The sequence below is a fragment of the Phascolarctos cinereus genome, unplaced genomic scaffold (assembly GCF_003287225.1).
Source record: "Phascolarctos cinereus isolate Bilbo 61053 unplaced genomic scaffold, phaCin_HiC Scaffold_5;HRSCAF=322, whole genome shotgun sequence".
Taxonomy (NCBI): Eukaryota; Metazoa; Chordata; class Mammalia; order Diprotodontia; family Phascolarctidae; genus Phascolarctos; species Phascolarctos cinereus.
The window spans coordinates 457,615,775-457,640,362 of NW_027555958.1; the positions used below are offsets into that span (position 1 = coordinate 457,615,775).

General features: G+C 43.0%; 1 protein-coding gene across 3 annotated transcripts in view; it reads right to left on the reverse strand.

Annotated features, from left to right (window-relative positions):
- FYB2 (FYN binding protein 2) overlaps positions 1–24,294 on the reverse strand; it is a 93,215-nt gene extending 68,921 nt beyond the window's left edge. For all 3 annotated transcript variants that reach the window (XM_078156662.1, XM_078156661.1, XM_078156663.1), the window contains exon 1: positions 24,041–24,294. The gene's annotated coding sequence lies outside the window, so the exon portion shown is untranslated. The remainder of the gene's footprint in view (positions 1–24,040) is intronic.
- Positions 24,295–24,588: the final 294 nt, after the last annotated feature.

Here is a 24,588-nt window from a genome sequence, read left to right on the forward strand (position 1 = left end):
AATTGTCAGAGCTGAGAGGGGTGTCTTGTTTGAGGAAGAGTGAGAAGGCAAGTGTCTCTACATGTTTATGGGGAAGAGGGGTGTAAGGTATAAGAAGACTAGAAGGGTAGGAGGAAGCTAGGTTATAAAGGGCTTTGAATGCCAAACAGGATTTTATATTTGATTCTGAAGTTTATGGGGAGCCATGGAGGGATGTGTGTGTGTGTGTGTGTGTGTGTGTGTGTGTGTGTGTGTGTGTGTGACAAGGCTGGAGCTGCACCTTTAGGAAATCACTTTGATAGCTGAGTGGAGAATAGTGAGAAATTTGTGACAGGGAGACCAACCAGCAGATTATGGCACTAATCCAGGCATGAGGACATGAAGGCCTATACCAGAGTGATGGAAATATCATAGGAGAGAAGGGGGTGTATTCGAGAGATATTGCAAAGGTAATATTGACAGGCTTTGGCAACAGATTGGTAGGGGGAATAATAGTGATGAGTTGAAGACGACATGTAGGTTGTGAGCCTAAGGGACTGAAAAAAAAAGTAGTTATTTGGAAAAATCTGGAAGGGGAAAAGGTTTTGGGAAAAAAATGAGTTCAGTTTTTGACATGTTGAGTTTAATATGTCTACAGGATCTTTGCTTTGAGATATCTAATGGGCAGTTGGAGATGTGACAGAAAGGGTAGGCCTGGGTACGCAGATTTGAGAATTATCAGCATAGGAATGATATTTGAATTCATGGGAATTGATGAGATCACTGTGAAAAATGGCCTAAAACAGAGATGTGAAATACATAGATTGCAGCCCACACAACATTCCCAAGTGTGTTCTGAACCAGATTAAAATGTAATTGGTAAACATTTAACAAAATAAATGAAAATCCAATGAAGTATAGACAATGTTACATTTTCAAGCTAAAACAATATGTGGTCCACAGGAATCCTTACTTACAGATTATTGGGTCCACTTTTTATTTGAGATTGACATCACTCGTGCAGAGAGAGAAGAGGGATCAGCACAGAGCCCGACGGGACACTCCCCCTAAAACATGCCCGGGTCAGTGAGCACAACCTAGGTGAAGATTCAGCAAAGTTGCCTTAGAAAGAGGCTGATAGATAGGAAGAGAACTAGGAGAGAGTGGTATCCCCAAAATCTAGAAATAAGGGAGTATCAGTGTGAAGAAGGTGATCGACTGTGTCAAAGGCTGCAGAGAGGTCAAGAAGGATGAGGAAAGAGAAGAGGCCGTTGGATTTAACAAGAGAGCATTAGTAACTTTGGAGAGAGAAGTTTTGGTGGAATGAGGTTAGAAGCCAGACTGTAGAGAGTTCAGAAGAGAGGCAGAGCAGAGGAAGTGGCAGTCCTCATGTTAGATGGCTTTCCCAAGAAGTTTAGTCACAAAAAGCAGGACAGATATTGGGTCATTGTTACAGTGGATAGAAGGATCAAGTGACGGTTTTCTGAGGATGAAGGAAAAATGGAGATGTTCGTAGACAGTAGAGAAGCAGCCGTTATACAGGGAGAGCTTGAAGATGAGAGCGTGAGAATGATAGAAGGGGCAAGATAGAAACAGAGCTGGGATGAAATAGGATCACTTGTGCAGACAGAAGTGTTGGCCTTGGCAAGGAGAAAAGCTGCCTTTTCACATGAAGCAGATTGGGGCCAGGTTGTTTTAAAAGCCAAATAAAGGAGCACGTATTTTATCTTAGAGCCAATGGGGAGACAGTGGAGTTGGTTGAATAAAGGAGTCACATGGTCAGATATACTCTTAAGGAAAATCAGTTTGATAGTTTTCCTTTATAATTTCTTGAAATGTGATATCTATGGCTAATATGGAAATATGTTTCGTGATATGAAGTTATGCAAAACATATTTTCATATTAGCTATAGATATCATGTTTCAAGAAATTATAAAGGAAAACTTCGCAGACATTGTAGAACCAGAGGGCAAATTAGAAATTGAAAGAATCCCACAGTCACTTTCCTGAAAGAAACCCTAAAATGAAAACTTTCAGGGATATTATAGCAAAAATTCAGAAAACTCAGATCAAGGAGAAAATACTTCAGGTACCAGAAAGAAATGATTCAAAAACTGTGGAATCACAGTCAGGATCACATAAGATTTAGCAGCCACCATCTAAAGGAACAAAGGGCTTGGAATGTTATATTCCAAAAGCAAAGGATTTAGGAGAAAAATTGAGTATAATCCTAGAGGGATGTATATTTAATAAAATAGAAGACTTTCAAGCATTCTTGATGAAAAAACAAGAATTGAATAGAAAATATGACATTCAAACAAAAGGCTCAAGAAAAATATAGAAAAGTGAACATGAAGGAGAAATCATAGGGAACTAAACAATGTAAAACTGTTTACATTCTTTTTTTAGAGGCAATTGGGGCTAACTATCTTGCCATGAATCGCACATCTAGTAAATGTCTGAGGCCAGATTTGAACTCAGGTCTTCTTGACCCCAAGTCCAAGGCTCTTCCTCTCTGGGCCACCTGGCTAGTTACCTACTTTTTGTTGTACTGGGCTTCTCATGACCTTATAGAGCAGTTGAAGGATTGTAAAAAATACTTTACAAATATGATTTCATTTTATCCTCACAATAGCCCTGGAGAGTAAAAGCTGTTATTTTCTGTATTTCATGGAAGCCAATCATGATATTGCCGGAGTTTAACTGGCTAATTTTTCGTGGTTCCTGCCAGGCCTTCACAGCTACTATGTTGGTCTCTGGGCATACCACATTTCCATTGTCTATTCCCCTTGGTGGTATTCCATTTCTTTGCTCTTCCAGTCCCCTTCTCACTATATCCAGTTGGGTTTTGAGAGACTCACTGCCACCACCACCACCATCATCAACATCATTATTTTTCAGGCCAGTTTTCTCTCCAGTTGACCAATAGCTTTGACATTGGATAAAAGTGACCACAAAGCAGAAAAGTTATTTTAAGAAATAATCATTAACCATTAAGTTCAGCATTCCTTTGTCTAGAAACATTGTTTTCCTTGATTTTCATATCAAGAAAACTTGAAGTCATCCTCAAATATTAACAACCACCTACTCATACTGCGACTGAACTTCCTGGAGTGGAGAAAATATATTCTGTAACAAATTTGTTCAGGAGGTGATGATTTTGTTGCCACCCCATGAATCAAAGACAAATGAAAAGTGACTGCCAGTTCTTTTGGGCCCATGTTCACTTCCACAGTAATGATGGTAATAGGGTAGAAAAGAGGGCAGATGAAGTTAAGAATCCCATGTATTTTAAGTTTGCTATAAACATTACCTTAACTATACATTCTTTAAATGTAAGATCTTGGCTTAATTACTAATGAATTGACATAGCATTGGAACAACCCAACCGTACTGGTATTTAGCCATAGCATGATGCAGTGGAAAACAATTATGACTATAGAGTTTGAAGACTTGGGTTCAAATCTTGGCCATGCCTAACTCACCTCACTGTGCCTCAGTTTCTTCATTTGTAAAATTAAGAATTTGGACTAGATAATAGCTAAGATTCCTTTAGATTCTACGATGCTAAAGCCCTCTCTGTTTTCAAGCATTGCTGTGACTAAAAATTCATTCCCCTGATGGCCAATTGCTGTAAGAGTCTCTCAGCATTCAGCTAGGTTGGTCCTTTGATAAAAGACACAAAGTACATGACCGGGCTCAGCTCCAAGCTGTCTGGCTTTGACATTACTGTCTTAACTTTCACTCCACTTACATGGAGTGTCCTCAAGAGCCCCTAGGTATCTCCACCTTACAAAGAAGCATCAGGGAGGACTCTAGGAGAGGGAATGTTCTCTGACAGTGATAAGGAAGGAATGAGAAGACATTGCAAGAACATGGGAATCAAAAAAAAAAGTAGGTCTCTGAGTTGTTTCAGAACATTGAAATGCTACTTTATGGAGCTACATTCTTCTTGCTGGCCTGGGGGCAGGGGAGAAGGCCCAGGGAAAGGGTTAGAAAAGCCATTTCTGAGAACTTTGAGCAAAAAGAGGACATAAGGTCAGTTGAGTCAGTCTCCTGGAGCAGGTCCTTTGGTCAGCATGTAGAGGCTAGACAAGCACCCAAGCCCTTGGCCCACACCACGACCTCAGCTATTCCTTGATTATGTACTCGCTGGGCCAGTTTGACATTTTAAGTCAATGCCCAAAACCATGATCCTCGTATTTTTGTTGCTGTTTGATCATTTCAGTCACGTCTGACTCTCCATGACTCCATTTGGGGTTTTCTTGGTAAAGATACTAGAGTGGTTGGCCATTTCCTTCTCCAGCTCATTTGACAGATAAAGAAACTGAGGCAAACAGGGTGAAGTAACTTGTCCAGGGTCACACAGCTAAGTGTCTGAGGTCCTCCTGACTCCAGGCCTGGTGCTCCATCCAGTGTGCCACCTAGCTACCCTGGATCCTTGCCTAGAAACTGTCTAATGAGGAAATTAGAAAACCTGACCACAGCATGCTCTTATTCAGAGGGGTAAGGGGTGTTATCTTTTCAACACCTAGATCTGGGCATTCCAGCCCTGACAGTTGTCCAGTGTTCTTACAGTTTATGATGTTTTTATTTATTTTGTATTTCACTTGTTCATTCATTCACTCATTCATTTAAAAGCACAATTTACCTAAGCCAAAAAACAAGGAATAATTCCTTCCTGTTATTTTCTGACCTGTAGCCAACAGAGATGTATGATGTAAACCACTCACCATGCAGACCCATTTTCACTTCACTGTTTTTCACATTAGAATCCCCAGCTACATGGTAAAACGGATTAAAAAAAATCAAAGGAACCTCTCTGAAGGCAACTTGGGCAGATTTAGATTTCTTCTTCTCCTTGTCCCTCTTTCCTTCTCTCACCTCTTCCCATCCCCTTTATTGTCTTTTAAGAAGTTATCTGAAAGCTACTTTTTAATTTTTTTGGACAAAGGTCCTTTCATCCACTCCCAAACATCTTTCCCTGATGCTTTCTTGGTGTGGAGGTGACCTGGAGTTCTCAGAGGCTACTACCATTGAAGTGCAAGCCCAGAATTAGAGTCTATGTGCCAGACTGGAAGGGCGTAGAGTATGTGCTAGAGGATGGACTTTCTGTGTGTTATATGAGGGCCACCTCCTAAGGAGCTCACCCTCTAAATGGCCGAGGCAACATGTTAAAGGAAGCTTGTTTGCAGGGCAGATGGAAAAGTCCTAGTCCTGAGGGAGCAGCAGAGGTGCTGAGGGCAAGGTCCAAGGCTCCTGAGGTTACACCAGAAAGTCAGATGATGGTACCTGGTGGCCAGAGGGCAGAGCAACAGAGCAAATGGCAAGGCCTAGAGGAGCCTGGGGCAGAGTGGCAGGCCAAGGCCTAAGTCCTACAGCTCCTTGGAAGGAATTGAGCTGCTGCAGTAGCCTGGAGGGGCAGGGCTGGGGTCTTCCCACCTTGTGTCTCCCACTCCAGTTTATCTTCCCTTCAGCAGCTAAGGTGATTTTCCTAAAACCCGATCATGTCCTCTCCCTGCTCAATAAACCCCAGGAGCTCCCTATCACCTCCAGAAACAAATACAAATACTCCATTGGCCTTCAAAGCCCCTCAAAACCTAGCCCCCTCCTCCCTCTCCAGCCTTCTTACATCTTACTCCTCAACACATACTCTTCAATCCAGTGACTCTGGCCTCCTTTCTGGTCCCCAAACAAGATACCTCAGCTCTGATCATCTTTTCTGGCTCGTCCCCATGCCTGGAACGTTCTTCCTGTTCCACTCCAGCTACTGATCTCCCTGGCTTCCTTCAAGTCCCAGATAAAATCCTGACTTCTACAGGAAGCCTTCCCCAACCCCTCTTAATTTGAGTGCCTTTCCTCTGCTAATTATCTTAATTTGAATGCCTTCCCTCTGTTAATTATCTCCTATTTGTTGTATATATACACACACACATATCTATATCTATATCTATATCTATCTATATCTATCTATCTATCTATCTATCTATCTATCTATCTATCTATCTCTCTATCTCTCTATGTATCTCTCTATGTATCTATGTATGTATCTATCTATGTATCTATGTATCTGTCTATGTATGTATGTATGTATGTATGTATGTATGTATGTATGTATCTATCCACACACACACACACAGATGTATCTATATGCTTGCATATTGTCTCCCCCACTGTATTATCATCTCCTTGAGGTCAGGGATTGTCTTTTGCCTCTTTTTGTGCCCCTAGCCCTTAGCACAAGGCTTGTGCATAATAGACACCTAATAAATGCTTATTGATGGACCGATTGACTCCTATCTCATCCAAAGTGTGTGAGCTGTCAAGAGGCTGTCTGGGTTCTGGGCTGCCCTGGCCGGGGGAGGAGAAGGCAAAAGCCTTCTCCTAGTGAAGGCCCTTCCCTCTACCCACTGCCTTCCTGCATATGTGAAAAAGATCATTCACCAAGATTGCTGTTGGAAGGAATATACACATTGACAGTTACAGGTCCTTGAAATGAGGATGTTGCTTATATTCCAATTTGTCATAACTATTATTATAGCCATGACATATCTAGTATATGAGAGACAAAGTAAAACAGTAGATAGAAGGCTGATCTTCAAGTCAGAAAGTTCTGGGTTTGAAACCTACCTTTGACACATACTGACTGTGTGACCCTGGGCAAGCCACATGATTTTTCAGGCCCAGGTGACTTCCTTAGGATCTAAATTATAAACTCAATGGCTGATCTGAATTGGTAGAGTTTCCTGTACCCATGAAATCAAAGGAAGAGACCACAGAGAGTGTCTGTGCCTCTGTCACCTCATCATATTGTCCTAAATATGAATGCTATTATTTAGGCAGCTATGTGGCCCAGTAGGTAGAGCTCTGGGTCTGAGGTCAGGAAGACCTGTGGTCAGGAAGACCTGAGTTTAGATGCAGCTTCTGACAAGTTACCTCCAACTCTCATTGGGAAACACAAACATGGTACTTGTTTCTAGCACAGAGGCTCTTGCTCTCATGCCCCATCCTTCCCGCTACTATTCAGAGTGCCAACCTCCCCCATTCTGAGGCAGATGCTGGCCCCTCTGGTGAGTTATAACCTGCCCCAGACTAATGACACAACATCTGTATGGGATCCATTGGGAAAACCTATCATTTCTTTCCTTTGCCCCCCCCCCACCCCCTAGATCACCTCATGTCTGTGGCAGCTACCCTTCTGAGGGAAAGCTCTGCTCTGTTGCCTGATTAAGAAGAGCTCACCTTTCCCCTTTTCATTTTGGGTGGGACTAGGTGAGTCATGGGCAGCTAGGTAGTGCAATAGATAGAGTGCTCTGCTGGGAATCAGGAAGACCTGGGTTCAAATCTTGCCTCAGATGCTTACTAGCTGTGTGACTTGAGCAAGTCACTTCACCCTGTTTGCCTCAGTTTCCTCATCTGTAAAATGAGCTGGAAAAGGAATGGCAAATTACTCCAGTATCTTTGCCAAGAAAAGCCCAAAAGGGGTCATGGAGAGTCGGACATGACTGAAATGACAGACCAAACCAAAAAGGTGAGTCACACAGTACGAGTAGTCATGGATGGAGTATGTTCTGGAACACAGATATCATTACATAATTGCCGACATGAGCATCGTCCTCATCCTTCCAGTTATCCAGGTCGGTGCAACCTTAGCATCACCTTTCACTTCTCATTTGTCCTCACTCTAAGTCCACGTGGCCAATTAGTGGCCAACCCTTCCTTCTATCAGCTGCCCCTTTCTCTCCACTCATATAGCTCCCCCCCTAGTCCAGACCCTTATGCTCTCTTGCTGAACTATTGCAACAGGTGGTTTCCCTGCATAAAAATATCAGGCCTTTCCCTCTTCCAAGCTGATAAAGAGATTTTCTTAAAGTGCAGTCTGACTATGTTACCTCATGCTCAATAAATATCCATGGCTCTCCAGTGTTTTGAGATTCAAATATTTCATGTCTGTCTTATCCTTTAAACATTTATTTTTTATAGCTAGGTGGCACAGTGGATAGAGCACCAGCCCTGAAGTCAGAAGGGCCTGAGCTCAAATCTGGCCTCAGGCCAAACACTTAACACTTACTAGCTTTGTAATCCTGGGCAAGTCACTTGACCCCAATTGCCTAAATATATTTATATCTATACATATCTATATCTATGTCTATGTCTATGTCTATGTCTATGTCTATGTCTATGTCTATGTCTATGTCTATGTCTATTAGACATAGACATAACTTAGACAGTTTATATCTATATCTATCTATATATATATTTTGGTCTAAGTTTTATAATGTACATTACTATTGGTAGAGTAGTATATGTATATGATTTATAAACAAACATATTGGTGGGGACTCAAAATATTTTTTCCAATGGAGTGGGATCAAAAAAGTTTGAGAACACTGAACCTGGTAATCTTTAAGACTCTTATGGTGACCTAGTTGGAAGAAAATTTTATTTATGTATCAGTTTTGGTTCAGGCAATAAATATGGCCACCATCAGAAAATGCTACAAATGTAGACCTCTCTATTTCTGGGTATTCTTGGCCGCTGAGTAACTGAGTGATGTCCACACACTTTATGTACCTTTTCAATTCATCACATTCTGATTTCTAGTTCATTTATTTGTGCATATCTTATCCCTCCACTCAAAGCTCCTGAAGAGGGTGGAATTTATCTTATTTATTTCCACCGGTGCCCAATAGATTACTGTATGTAATGAGAGCTTAATGAATATGTGTTGTTGAATAAAAATGATACTGGACTAAAGGCAAAAAATCACAATATCTCAGAGTTGGAAGGGATCTCAGGGGGCGTCAGGGCTGGTCCATACCCGAACTTAAAACTCTTCTATCATGTCCCTGACAATGAGAGTTGTGATGGGAAATGTTTAACAACCAGGTCTCTAGAAAAAAGAGATGTACTCATGACACACATTCATATTTAATCTATGTTATTAATGTTTTCAATATTTTCACCATCACTTTCTTTTGTCTAGAGAATCAACAAAGCCCAAACTCTGAACATTTGCTAATTTCTGAGGTTCAAATGCTCACACTGAAAATCTAACAATCTGCTATGTGAAAGCTCCCTCTAGCCCATAACTGTAGTGACAATGGTCCTGTGGCTTCAGTGAAGCTAGGTGCTGCCTGCTGGAACAACCCATCCCCCTTTGGAAGAACTCTCATTGTTAGGATGATTTTCCTTATGTCAAATCTAGATCTGCCCTTCTGCCATTTGTGTCCATGACTCAGTCCTGCACTCAGGGGTTAAGGACAGCATGTCTCTTCCCCACGACAGTTTTTCAGATACTGTTGACCCTTCAATCTTTTCTAGTGCAAACATATTTAGTTCCCCCAACTGATGCCTGCAGGACATGATCTCTAGGCCATTTACCATCCTGATTGTCCTCTACTGGATGTGTTCCAAAGGGCAATATCTTTCCTAAAATGTGGCATCTAGAATTGATCACAATACCTCAGTCACAGTCTTACCAGGGCAGCATACCATGAGACTATCATCTCTCTTGTTCTGCCTTTATTCATATATTTATTATATATTAATATATACTATACTATACTATAATAATATATAATATATTAATATATAACAATAAGGTGACATCAACCTTGGGGGCCATTATGTGACACTGTTGACTGATTTTGAACTTGTGAAGCATCAAAACTCCTGGAACTTTGTTACATGAACTATTTCTGGCTACATTTCCCCAGTCTTGCTCCTTTAAAATCGATTTTTGAAAATCCAAGTGTAAGACCTATTTAAAAAAAATGTCTATTAGATTCACCACTGATGTTCTGGCCAGTCAATGTCTTTGGGGAGCCCATCTCTGCCATATCCAACTTTTTGTCACCTGAAATTGACTAATTCTCATTTAGAACTTTAAGTCACTGTTAAAAATATTGATCTGCACGGGACTAGAGACAGAGCCCTGTTACCCCAGACTAGAGGATGTTTAGATTGATACCAATAACCAAATGGACCATTCTTTGGTTCATTTTTTCAGTCATTTCCAAATCCTCCTCATTGTGTTATCATTCATTCAAAGAAACGTATTTGTTCCTTCAAACCTTAAGCTCTTCTAATTATTCACTAAAACTTGAGATCTTTTTTCTTTCTTTTTGTCTCCAAAAAGTTTTCTGTAAGAGCAGAAGTAAGTTAACAATAAGAGATTAAGGCAACTGTCAGTTACACATGAAAAACCTGGCCACACCTTGGCCTTCCTCTCCAACATTATTGAAGTCTTCTCCTTTCCCACCTCAGGTTGTTTTTGCAGCTAGATCGCATCAATAGATAATAGGTTTGAATCCTGGCTTTGAAATTTATTAACTGCATAACCTTGGACATCACGTCATCCTCCTGTGCCTCAGTTTCCTTATCTGTAAAATGTAAATAATAATGCTTGCACATGGCGGAAAGTACTTTGTAAACCTAGAAGTGCTGTAGAAATCAAAGCCATTGCTGTTGTTGAGACAGCCCAGGTCTTATAGGCTTTCCAAACACCGTATTTCCAAAACCAAACATTATCCCCAGCAACACACCTCTTTGCATAAATTTCCCCTTTCTGTTCTCCTATCTATTTGACTGCCCCTTCTTTGTGCACTTTTCTGGGTCATCATCCATGCGACTCCTCTTAACTATGGACGTGCCCCAAGGATCTATCCTGGTCCCTCTTCTCTTTCATTTCTATGCTCTGTTTGTGATACAATAAATTCCCATATATTCAATGATCATCTATGAAAATAACTTCCATATCTACATATTCAATTTTGGTCTCTTTTCAGAATTCGCACTCCACACTCCTGGCTACTTTTTGGACACTTCATACTCTATATCCCATAGCCAACAAAAACTCAGCCTATCTCAACAGAATACATTTTCCCCCTCCACACTTGTCCCCCTTTTGGATACCTTTACTTTCCTCAAGGGCCCCCCATCTTCCTAGTCATCCAGGTTTGCAACCTCAGTGTCATCCTCGATTCTTCACTATTGCTCACCCCAGATAGGCAAGCATTTGTCTCATCTTGTCATTTATACCTCCACGTCATCTTCTGCATACATCCTCCACTCTCCACTCACACAGCCACCAGATGAGTTCCTACCTTTCACTGGGACCATTGCAATTTCCCTTTAATTGTTCTCCATAACGGATGCCTCTTGTCTCTCCCCATTACAGTCTACTTTCCACATAGCTGCCAAAGAGATTTTCCTAAAGCACATCTGACCGTATCCCTCTCCTACTCATTAAACTCTAGTGACTTTTGATTACCTCTAGAATCAAATACAAAATCTTCTGGTACTTATAGTACAACGTGGCCCCTTTGTGCCTTTCTACCCTTACTAGCCAGGGCTCTCCTTCCATTCTCTACAGTCCAGTCTGACTGGTCTTCTAGCTAGCTTCTCCCAAACAGTCCTCCATCTTTGGCCTCTGGCTGTCTCCTGTGAGGAGGGTGCCCCGTCTTTGTCATTTCTGCTCATGGATTTCCTTCAAGTATCAAGCCAAGCACCACGTTCTGTGTGCCACAGCTGCTCAGGCCACACTCCCTAGGGTGTCTTGAGGTTTTCTTTGCTCTGTTATGTAGACAACTATCTGTGTGCGTGGAGTCTCACGTATTGCCCCGCTCTTACTTAGCTTCTGTTTTCTCCAGCAAGGGACACGATCGGTAGGTCCAGTCAATCTGCCTTTTCCTCTTTGGTTCTGGGCAGCATCTTCTCGAAGCACAGCTGGGGCTATGATGCTCCAGCATGTGGCCACAATAAGCACGTGATGCCAAAGGCCTCTTATGAATTCGGTAATGCTTTTAAATGCGTCGAGTACCAGGAGTTATCCTGCATTAACATCCTGCTAGGATAAGACTTGCATTTTATTAATCAAAACAGCATCTGCATACATTTGAAAACAACAAGAAGATATCGCTGCCAGGCCATAAATCATAGGCAAATACATTTACAGCTAGAAGGAATCTCAGAGACCACCTAATCCAAACATCATTATTTTCTAGAGGTCACTTCTTCAGGGTCACACACATAGAAAATAGCAGTCAGAATTTGAACCCAAGACCCCCACCTGCAAATCCAGTGCTTTTTCTTTAGCAGCACACTACCTTTGTGTCTCCCATACTAGGCATTTTGTTGGACCTAAGTAAAGTTCAGAGTAATGATGGATAGAAAAACACATAGATAGATGATAGATGGATAAGTGTATAGATAGGTATAAATGATAAATAGGTGGATAGATAGATGGTGGATGGATGGATGGATAGAAAGAAGATAGTTATGTAGATACAGCATTTATTAAGCACTTACTATATACCAGGCATATGCTAAGCACATATGTTTTGAAGACCCATTCCCTAATTCAGGGGCCTGCAGGTATATTCAGGCCACAGTTAGGGAACCAATAGATTAGATGATCTGTAAGGTCCTTTCTTGTTCTAAGCCCCATGCTCCTAAGACCAGTTTCTACATCTTTGTGGCCAATAGCTGATACACTTTAAATATGGTGTGTGTGTGTGTGTGTGTGTGTGTGTGTGTGTGTGTGTATGTGTGTGTGTGTGTGTGTGTGTGTATGTATTTCTTGACTCTGAATTACCAGAGCTATTCCCCTATCCTCCTGGAGTATCCTCTCTGCTCCCTACCTCTTTGCTTCAATTCTTTCCAATGATCTCTTTGCCTTCTCTCTTTTTCACATTGCTTTTCCCGCTAACCTTCCAGCCCACAGCTATTAAATTGTCTCCCCTTCCCTTTCTTGACTTCCTCTCACTCACAGCCAACCTTGGAAAATACCGGGGGAGCAAAAAGCCTCCCTCCTCTGATAGTTCATTGAAAAGGATGACAAAAGGAAGCAGATGTACTTGGCTCCCAGTGGGCCTCGAGGGAGATGGGGCAGGCGCTATCATTTAGCTCACTGGCACAAACATAATGTTGTCAATGATGTTGACAAAAGTAGAGGGTAAGAAAGGAGCAAGAGACCGTGGCAAATGGTTTAATAAAACAGTAACAGGTTTTTTTCTTTTTCTTCCTCCAGCTGAAGAGGGAAAATGCCAATATGTGTATGTTATACTGGACAGCACAAAGATAGGCGTGAAATGACAGGTGATCAGTCAGGTGGACGACCTGGGCTTGGCCTCCTCGAGCCCCTCCTGCATCTTCATTTATGTCTCCTTAGACCTGGAGTTCCCTAACTCTATTTAAAAGCAGCATCTCTTTGGAGAAGTTCATCAAATTCAGTTCAACAACCATTTTATATCATCAATGTCATCATCATCATCATCCTCTCTGCTACTGTTAATGAGAAGCAGAAGATGATAGGAATTAGAGGGCTGGCTGCAGAGTCAGGAAGACCTGGGTTTGAACACACTCTCTCTGTCTCTGTCCCTCTGTCTCTGTCTCTCTCCTTCTCTCTCTCTCTCCCATATTTATATATCTATATGTAGATCTAAATATCAATAGATCTATAGAGACAGGTATCTATAGACAGCTATTTTTATCTTCTATGTATCTCATTGGTTTGTTTGGAATGTATCTAGTTGATTTCCCATTGGTTCCTCCTTTATCGTGTGAGTTCCTTGAGAGTTGGGGCCATTTTTAATCTTTCCTTTTTATCCCTGCCATACTTAGTACAATGCCTAACAATAGTAAGCACTTATACATTCTTGTTGAATGACTGATTGACTCAATAAGTCAGGATTTGCATTGATATAGGGATTTCCCTCACCTGAAGCTTCCTCCGTTGATGAACTCCAACACCTGGATGAAACTCTCTGAAATCCACAAACCATTTTGCATATATTCTATCAAATGACTCTCATCACCCACTGGTATTATTAGATAAGAAGCCTGTGGTTCAGAGAGTATCACTGTCTTACCAATGGTCACAAAGCTAGTTAAGTCTCAAAGATGGTAATCTCTTCTTGCTTCTACATCCAGCCTTTTATGGAATGTACCATGTGGTATCCTTGCTACGAATTACTCAGTGGATACAAAGTTGGAAGCAGAATGGAGGACTGGATCCAGCACTGGCCTTGCATTTAAGCTCCCTCTCTCCAGAATACCAGCTGTGTAACCATGTAAACAAGTCACTTAATCTTACAGTGCCTTGGACAAATCTCTGAGCCTCTTAGTTCCAGATAAATCTCCAATCTGCATCAACAGAAGGACTTTCCACCCCACCAGCTCCCCATATTGATGAAATTACAGGTCTGAACCAGGATGGGGGAGGAGGAAATTCATGTGATTACTAAGCATGTGAGACTGATGTAGTGGCTAGAAGGCTGGACTGGTAGTCAAGGAAACCTGTATTTAAATCTTGCCCCAGGCAAGGCAGAATGGGCCAATTCCTTAGCTTTTCTGAGCCTCGGTTCCTTCCACCACAAATTGGGGTTAATAATCCCTGTAATTCCTACCTCAAAGGGTTGCTGTGAGATTGAAACAAAGGACATCAGGCAAACCTTAAAATGCTCCATAAATATTAATAATTATCGATTACTGCCACTATCTGCAAGGGTCTGTGCCCAGAGCTTTGGATACAAAAAGAAAAAAAAAATTAGAGAGTCCTTATCTGTCCCCAAGAGTCTTATTTACTTTTGGACACAGGTCAGCTAAACGATATGTCCAAGTTACAGGGTGTTTTAAAAGTTTTAGCACAGTTTTTAAGCTATTAACCTTTCAAATTGCACTAAGACTTCTGGGATATTCTTTATAATAGAGGTGAACATGCTTTGGAAAACATAATGGAAACAGTGACGTAATGGAAACAGCACCGGACCTAGGGGGAGAGGACCAGGATTTGAGACCTAGCTTTGTCACTTATTTTAGCTTTGTCAGTCCTTGGAAATCATTTCTGTCTGAACCTGTTCCCTCACTTATAAAATAAGGGAGGATGAGGTGATCACTATTCAACTCGATTTAAGGGTGGTATTGATTCATTTATTTAATCAAGTCAGCCTTCCCTATTTAAAGTGAATGACTCAACCAATGAATTTCAGGCATAAGCTTTAGACTAAAGGCGAAAGTCTTTGGAAGTAGAATGATATTGGACAGGAGTGATATTGAATTGGGGAATGGGCCATTTTCTTTTCTTTTCTTTCTTTCTTTTTTTTAGAGGGATCCCTTGGGTTTTGGAAATAGCAGATCCCATGTTAAATTTGACTTCTACTTTAATGGTATTTAACATCACTAAACATAGCCTGAAGAATTAAATGAAATATTTTAATTACCAAAAGTTTGTGCCACAAAATATAGATCTTATGCTTTTCATTTCCAGAACAGAAGCACAATATGGAAAGATAGAAGGAGAGAGAGGAGGAGCAAGTCTATTCTAGACTTCCTATTCTGCCCAGTAGTGACCTTCTACCTCCTGGCTTCTTGCTACTAGCCCAATTAAAACCCAAGAACACAAGGCCCATGCCTGTGAAAATTGTGAGGCCTTCATTAGATCATAGATTCTAGAGTTGAAAGGAACCTGAGAAATCACTGAGTCCAACCCTTTTTTTCTGATAGATGAGGATAATTAAGGTACCAAGAGGGTAAATGACTTACCTAGGTCATATGGCTAGCCAATGAGTACATTTTGAAGATGAATGAATCAGAGATTATCAGAGCAGAAAAAAAGACCTGATAGATTATCTAGTTTAATTAATTGATCAATGAGCACTTATTAAGCACCTACTATATATCAGGCACTGTGCTAAGTGCTAGGGATACCATGAAACTCAAAAGACAGTGTTTGTCTTCAAGGAGCTCACAGTCTAATGGTGAAAATGAATATGAATGAATATGAAATATTCATATGGATGAATTCAAAATGAAAACAAGCATGTATAAACACATTGCATTCCTCTCATTTGCAAGAGAAGTAAATTGCCTACGGTCACAAAGGTAATAAATATGATCAAGATTTGAACTCAGGACTTCTGATTCCAAATCTCACATTTTTTGCCCCTGGTAGCTCACTGCCTCATAATTAAAAACAAAACAAAACAATTTGCATCCATAGAATGTTTTAAGGTTGATAAAATTCAGTACAAAAGCCTGAGAAATAAGTAAATCATACAATAGTTATTGCTGCCATCATTCAGAGGAGGTAAGTGAGGTCAGGTGGATGAGATGGCTTTCCAAGAATCACACAGAGCTTAGGCATTGGAGACAGGAATCAAATTCAAGTCTGCTGTCTCTAAATGCAGTGTGTTTTCTACCAACAACACCTCTGTGGTTCCTTTTTGTATAAAACATTGGTAAGGACTCTGGCCAGCATTGTACTAAAGACTTGTTGTTGAATCATTTTTCAGTTGTGTCCAGCTCTTCATGACTTCATTTGGGGTTTTCTTGGCAAAGGTACTGGAGTGGTTTGCTGTTTCCTTCTCCAGCTCATTTTACAGATGAAGAAACTGAGGCAAACAGGGTCAAGTGGCTTGCCCAGGGTTATACAGCTAATAACTATCTGAGGCTGGATTGGAACTCAGGTCTTCCTGACTCCAGGTTCAGCACTTTATTCCTCTTAACAGAGAGACGCCTTAGTGTACTGGACAGAGTACTGGGCACAAAGAACTGGGTTCCAATCCAGCTTCTAACACTGGCTAGCTGTGTGACCCTGGGCAAGGCTCTTAATTTTAAATGTCATAGGCAACTTCCTAGGACTTACCAAATAAATCATATATGTTAGAGTTTTTGTATTTGGTTTGGACTGGTTAGCTGACATCCCTTCCAACTCTTAAATTTAAATTCTATGATTCTGTGGTTATAACCTTCAAGGGAGTTGATGAAATCATAAATTCTAAATATTCTCCATCAAAGTCCTCTTCTGATACCTCATTAGGGTACAAAAGTGACCCTGATTTCTTGAAGGTTATGTCAAAAGGAACAAACCATAGCCAGTGCAACCAGGTTGGAAAGACTTCAGAGACAGGTATCTGGGTATCTGTTGTAAGAATAACACCCTAGCTAAATTTAGAGAAACTCATCACCAGATTGGTTGTGGGAAGATGAAGTTCCTGAGCACAGGAACCTTCAAGGAATGTTCACTGATGTAATGGTAGAAGGACTGCTCGCACCGGTAAATCCAAGTATTGAAATGTTGAAGTACGTTTTGAGGTGGTCATGGAGTCATATTGTTTCCCTTCATCATTCCCTCTGCCCCCATTTCACTGATATGGAAACTGAGGTCCACAGAGGCGAAAGGACTTTCTTATGGTCACATAGCATGCTAATTGAAGAGTTGACCCTAGAACCCATGTCTCTAGACTCTCAGCCTTGTGCTCTGAGGACCAGAATCGAGCTAATTCTATGTATCACCATCTTTGTTTTAAATTCTGCTGTAGAAAGAGATAATTCCACTTCATCTGGCTTAACTGAAAGCCAGTAGTAAGACTTCTAAAAGACTCTACTTCCAAGTCCTCTAAATGAACACAGATCACTTTCCACATGCTCCGAAGGCAACTTAGATGATTTTCTTTAAACATCTACCTAATCCAGTCTTAATTAGCATTTATATTCACAAGGACCTGCATTATAATTTTGTTTATTTGGTGATTATTCTTAACAATCACCACAGGAGTCTGGCCTGCTATTTTTGTACTCCTTGTACATCTCAGGATTTCTGTGACTGCAATCAAGTGGGGGTTCATTGAGGAGGAGGCTCATTCTGGCAGGGGGCCTTTGGCTTCTTGCCACATGACTGGTCCATCTCCCTTTTGGAAGTCATCTGCTATGAGCTCCCTCATCTCTCCCCACCACACTTCCACCCCTCTCTACAGCTCTGCTTCCTTCGTTCCAGTCACTAAGAAGCCTGTTAAGGCAGAGCCCTTGATCCAGTTCCTTGCCTCTTCTCAAGGATTTTGCCTCCTCTTTTATCCTCCGAATGCTCTCATCTTCAACCTGCCCCCGTCCACTGACTCTTTTCTCCACTGCTACTCCACGTGGTACATTCTCTCTGGACCCTCCTCCTTCCAGTTCACTTTCATGTGTTGTTTTCACCCATTAGAGTATAAGCTCCTTGAGGGGAAGAAGACTGTCTTTTTGCCTGTATTTGTATTCTCAGCCCTTGGTACAGTACCTGGCACTGAGTAAGCACTTAATAAATTCATCCTCCCCTCCTCTGGCATCAATGACACTGCAGCCCCTCCTGATTCTTCTCCTACCTGTCTGTTTCTTCTCTGAACATCATCTGTCTCTCCCCATCCCCAAAGCATGGCTGTCTCCAAGGCTCTGTCCTGAACTTTCTTCTTCTCTTTTTCTATACTCCCTTACTGAACTCACCAACTTTTTTGTTGTTCAGTCATTTTCAGTCATGTCCAACTCTTTGTAACCCCGTTTGGGGTTTTCTTGGCAAGGATATTGGAGGGGTTTGCCATTTCCTTCTCCAGCTCATTTTACAGATGAGGAAACTGAGGTAAATGGGATTAAGTGACTTGCCCAGTATCACACAGCTAGTAAGTGTCTGAGGCTGGATTTGAACTCAGGGAGATGAGTTTTCCTGACTCCAGGCTGTGCACGGCAACCACTGAGCCACCTAGCTGCCCTGCCTAACACTGGGCATGTAATTTAACCTTTTAGTGATCTAGGGGTCTCTCTAATACTTTGTTTTAAGCAAAATGACAACCCTGGTAGAATGAGTATCCTCTACTGAAGAGATCACACAGGTGCAGTTCTTATCCTTAAGAGGATGATCATAGATTTGCAACTCAAGATTGACTGAAACTCTAAAGGTTTGCTAGTTCAACTCTTCTCTCCTCCCAATATTATATATGTGAAAGAACTAGAGCACAGAGAGGTTTTTCAACTTCTGCAAGGCCATACAGGTCACAAGCAGCAGAGCTAGGCTTTGAACCCAGGTTTTCTGTCACCAAATCTAGGACCTATCACTCTCTCTGTCTCTGTCTCTGTCTCTGTCTCTGTCTCTCTCTCTCACTCTCTCTCTCTCTCCCTCCCTCCCTCTATCCCTTCTCCACCTCTTGGGAAAGCTTGAACAGAAGAGATGAAGGAATCCCAAGCTCACACACTAGAAGGGACCCTAGAGATCATCTATTCTTGACCAGGCATGTGTGTGTCCTTTCCACTGTACCACACTGCCCACCTTGATCCCAGGAGGTTCATATGAGATGCCCTCAATCTCCTTAGTGAAGCAGGAGGCAAAAGTGCTGAGAACAGAGGAGAGAGGGAAGCCAGGAGTTTGAGGAGAAGTGGAAGGTTGGAAATCTCCATGGTGAGAAGTGTGATAGTCAATGAGAGATGAATAAAGGGAGTGTGGCATGGCCATCGGTGGTCAGTTGAGGCTGGATAGCATAGATTTGTAGTGCACTTAATCCGAATGGTTCCATGATTTCCTCCAGCAACATTCAGCAGAAGCAGACAGTTCATGGCAGGAGTTAGTGGGGCTCCAGGATTAGATAGCCTAGAAAGGAGGAAGGTTGAGGGGCTCCTTGAGTACAGAGTCTGAGTCATTGTCAGAGCCTTCTTTGTGTCTCTGGCTCCTAGCGCTTACTGAGGGGGTTCAGTCAACCTGGACTTTAGTCTGGGATCTGGCAATGATGACCTGAGGAAAAAGGACAAGTTATTGAATATTAGACCCGATGGGGACATCAGAGATTATGGACTCCAATCCCCTCACGGATCAAAGAGGGTATCGACGTCCAAAGGAAACAGCAAGTTGCTCTAGGTCCCAGGATAACTCAGTGGCAGAGTAGAAGTGAGAGCATTGGAGGCCTGGTTGTCAGCCTAGCTCTTTCCAGTCTGAGACTGGAGTCACAAAACCCAAATCAAATCAACAACTATATATATTGGGTATGTCCTATGTGTCAGGCCCCATGAGGGTTATCACACATTATAAGACACACTCTTTGCCTTCTGGGATCTTATAATCTGTGTAGGAGCTATTCCTTGGTTTTGGGTTTCTCTATCATAAAATGGGGAAATGGAATTAGATCAGGGGTTCTTATCCAGGAGGTCCATGGATACGTAAGGAGTCCATGAACTTTGGAAAATTTACATCTTTGTTCTGGTATCATTGGTTTCCTTGGTAATCCTACACATTTTATTTTATGCATTTAAAAGCATGATTCAGAGGAGTCCATAGCAGTGGAATAAATACAGTCTTAGACTGGGATGCTGAGTCCTAGGTCTCAATCCTTAATTCACTATTCTCTTGCCTTTTGATCTTAAAAAAACTTGCTTCTCTGGGCCTCAGTTTCATCATTTCTAAAATGAGGGTCTTGGAGTGATTGATGTGCACAGTCCCTAGAGCTAATATCTTATGATTCCACTGGAAACCACAGGGGACTTCCTATTCCGAGATAACAAAGTCATGAAAAACAAAATCCCCCCTCTAAGCTTCTCAATCAACTACACTGTTTCTTTTGATCATTTTTTCCTTCCTGGGTAGGAAAATCTGATTAATCTTGTAGTCTGGCCTCACAGATGTGTTATTAGTGAGCATAAGCTTACAAACATTTTTAAAAAATAAATCTGAACATTAGATTTTAAAGACAGAATGACATACATTATGTATGAAAAGAAAAACTTCAGCCTTCTCCCTCTCTGACGCTCAGACATAACTTTGGGCATCTTCTTGTCCTTCAAACCTCTCTTTCCAAGGTTGAATATCCTGGCTAGGACTCAGCTCATGTCACCGTGCTTTGTTACTATGTAAAGTTTTAAGGTTGGCGGTGATGCGCTCTTAGAATCTCAGACCTGGAAGATACTTCATCTAGTGCAAACCACGCTATCCTGCAACAAACTTGCAACAATAATGTCTTATGGGGAAGAAATCTACAGAGAAGTCTGTCACCTGGTAGCAAGTCGGGGCCTAGCATCCACACTCAGGCTTTTCCCAGGGCTGAGACAACTTCCTTCTCACTACCCAAGGCTGTCTCAAAGAGGAGACATATACGCCCATGGTTATGATACAAGGCAGCTAGATGCCAGAAAAAAACATCCGAGAGACAGAAGCGATAAGCTGTAGGAGCCGAGGAAGACCTTTAGGCTCACAGGAGGCTCATGGAGTAGGCAGGATCGTCCGGCCTTGATTGGGTTGTGTTTTGATATGTGTTCGGTAGAAGCAAGAAAGGGAACAATCATTTCTTGAGGGCCTGGGCTAATCACTGCCCACCCTCCAAGAAGTAGAGGGTGGCAGGGAGAGGCTCTTATTCAGGGTCATTGCTTCGGAGTGGACGGGTCTGTTGGTGATGTGGGGGGCACAGGGTGAGTAAGCTGGAGGGGGGAGAAGGAATTTTCTTGATGACCCCCATACAGCTGCTCCTGTGGGCACCACCACAGGTAGGTTATAACTGGCCCACAATGCCCACACCTAGCTCAGGAAGTGGGAAGACTGGGGGTTTGCACGGTTGGATGGGAGAGTGTTGGGGCATAAGGGTAAGTGTGGTTGCAGTTGTCTGGAAGACAAGCCCAGTGCTTGGCTATCCCAGGGAAGGTGAGATGGATCAGTTGGTTGTCCACCTCTTGGAGGGGGGTGCCATACCACAGCCACCACTTGGGACAGATATTCTGAGACAAACGTTCTATACTGAGATAGAAATTCCTATTTGTCTGTGGAAGCCTCTGACCTAGACAGCTGAAACCAGGCCAGGAAGCCAAGTGTGGAGAAAATCCTTCACCTTTCTTTCACCCCATGCATCAGAACAATAGAAGGATTCAGGGAGGGGTGGGAAGCTTCTTACTCAAATTCTTCTACCGGCTATCCTGAAGGATTGCTATGGAAATGTAATTTTGGGCAAGTTACAGTGTTCAGCTGCCCAGGCCTTGTCTCAGGCAATCTTAGCAGATGCAAAGGAGGTCTCTGAGAGCAGGCTGCTTGAGCCAAGAAAGGGGCCTCTTTGGGAGGGGGAACCTTGCTATTCCAACGCATGGAGTCTCAGACAGAAGACCAAAGGAGCCCGAGCTCTGCTTTGATGGATCTGGCCTAAGGAAGGGCCGGCCCTAAGGCCAGAGGATCTGAGAATCAGAGACTGAGAGCTCAAAGACCTTAGGGACTGACCCCCTCCCCATTTTGGAGATGAGGAAACTGAGGCCCACAAAGGTTACAGCGACTTGCCTAGGAACACATGACTAATAAGAGTCTGTCGGAAGACTTGAACCCAGGCCCTCCTGACTCTATTTCCAGGGCCCTCTCCACATTCTTGCCACTCAACAGCAGAATGGCAGAGACACCCCCCCCGTTAGTTCCTCTGCACATTGTACTGGCACAGAAAGGGAAAGTAACTGCCCAGGGTCACCCAGCTAGTTAAGAATGAATAGCCAGCAGTGAAATTCAGATGATCTAACCCTCAGCCCCATGTCCCTTCCTCTCATCCTGCTGCCTGGGCCTCCTGGGCATGGCAAAGTCTCACGAGTGACAGACACCCTTCTCTCCAGCCAAGCTACCTGCTTCTCGACGTACGGAGAACATGGCGACTTGTCCTTTCCACTCCCACCTTACCAGCACCTTCTCTAAGACGTGCTTTGGTCTACGCCTCTCTTACAGCAAATGCTGTCTCATATCATAGTGATTTCCCTATTCATTTCCCTATTCATGTTGGAAGCTCCAAGGTTTCTGGGACCTATAATTCTTGTTCTCTGGGGGGCCTAGTAGAGTGTCTTGCATCTATTGTCCAGTTGTGTCTGACTCTTTGTGACCCCATTTGGGGTTTCCTTGGCAAAGATACTGGAGCTGTTTGCATTTCCTTCTCCAGTTCATTTTACAGAGGAGGAAACTGAGGCAAACAGGGCAAAGTGACTTGTCCATGGTCACATAGCCAGTAAGTGTCTTGTGCATAGGATCATGCATTTAGCGCTAGAAGAGACCCATGTCCAACCTCCTTATTTTAGGGATGAGGAAACAGGGTCAGCAAGGGCAAAGGACTGGTCGAGGTCATCCAGTTGATAAGTGGTTGAGACAGGATTTGAATCCAGGTCTTCTCACTCTGGAGCCCCTGCTGTGCTATATGACTTCACCTAGACTGCAAGCACTTGCTAAGTGTTTCTGAGGTCATTCAGGATCATCCAACAGTGATCTGCCTCAACTTCCCAGGTTGAAAAGAAGCTCAGAAAAATCAGCAGTGAAGGGAGAGGAGAAACTTAGAAGAGCCTCATCATCACAAGTATGAAGTAGAAAAGGAAGCTGCAGGGAGCAAAGAGAGAATCGATTTGGGCTCTGCTCGGCTAGTCTGCCTCTAAGGGACTGAGTGACCTTGAGCAAGTCATTTCTCTTTGGGCTTTACTTTTTTCCCCCGAAAGATGAATTTGCTTTTAAGTCTGTCTCTGATGAATGAGTGAACCTTCTTTCCGTTAAAGCCAGCTCCTCTACCTGAACACTCCATACTCACCTTTCTGGTATCCTTCAGCAGATGCCCTCTGATGCCCTCCACAATTATATTCTCCCTCCCCCTCCTCTCCTCTGTCTCCCCTCTCTCTCTCTCTCCCCCACACCTCTGGTGAAAACTCAAGCAGAAGAGACATAGGAATCACAACCTCACACACTAGAAGGGACCCTAGAAATCATCTATCCTTCCCCTGGGATTTTTAACCCATCTTGTGTCCTGCATCTCTTGGGCAATTAGCTTGGTGAAGCTTACAGACCCCTTCTCAGACTCACCTTTGCTGCCTACATTCATAATAGAAGGAAAAGCTGCATTTCAGTTTGAGGTGAGTGAGAAGAGAGGCATGTTCTTTTTTCCCTCTGCAAGGTCACAGCTGCCTGAATTCTATCTGTGGAAGGAGTCCATGGGCCCCCTTCCAAGGATTAAGGATTCCTAATCCTTGATGTTGACCAACTGGCTCTTTTCTACAAAGGAAGAAATTAAGCCCAGGAATTGGAAGTGACTGTGCTAAGGTCCCACAGGTAAGAGCCAGAATCCCACCCCTAGGCATGGAGTTAGTTCCCGTGCTATACCAAAGTTCCCTACTCTCAACTTTGTTTTGGCACCTGGCAGCTTCTCCTTGGGTCCCTCCAAACCTTTGTGAGTAGTAATAATAACCAAACAGAAATGAAAACATTGAGGGATGCTGTTCTGAGCGTCTCGGGATCCCCACTCCAATATCAAGGTATCACAAAGTGAGAAAGGAAAGAAAATCATGACTCGTTACCGTATCCATGTCTGCTTCCTGATGGAAGGGTTTCTGATGAAAACGTTGGCTCCAGCGATGGCGGCTCCCCTGGCTAATGAGCTCCTTCTATCGCTGGGGAGCTTCCAGCCTTCCTCTGCTCCTTAGGAGCTCAGTGGCCAGGCTGGACCAGGTGCACCCCTGGGGGCAGGCCCTCCCCAGCTCATCTCTGTCTCCTCCCAGTCTTCCTGCCTTCCCAGAAGGCAGGGCTTCCAGAGGACGCAGGACAGGGAGCTGGAGCTGAGTGCAAAGCAGGGGCTTCTTGGAGACCCCTCCCCCACCACCCTGGCTAGGTGGAGTCTCTTGTGAGGGAGTGAGAGGCACCGACAGGGAGCTCAGGGGCAAGATGGGTAGGGCACTGTTCAGCCTAGCTCATCAGATCCTCCCCCTCCTCCTCCTCCTCCTCCTCCTCCTCCTCTTGCTCTTCCCAGGCTTTTGGCCCCTGGGTTGGAGGGAGTGATCGCACTGTGCCCTAGGGAGTTACAGGTGACCTTGCAGAAGGCCAGAATCCAGGGGCAGGCATCTCTGTG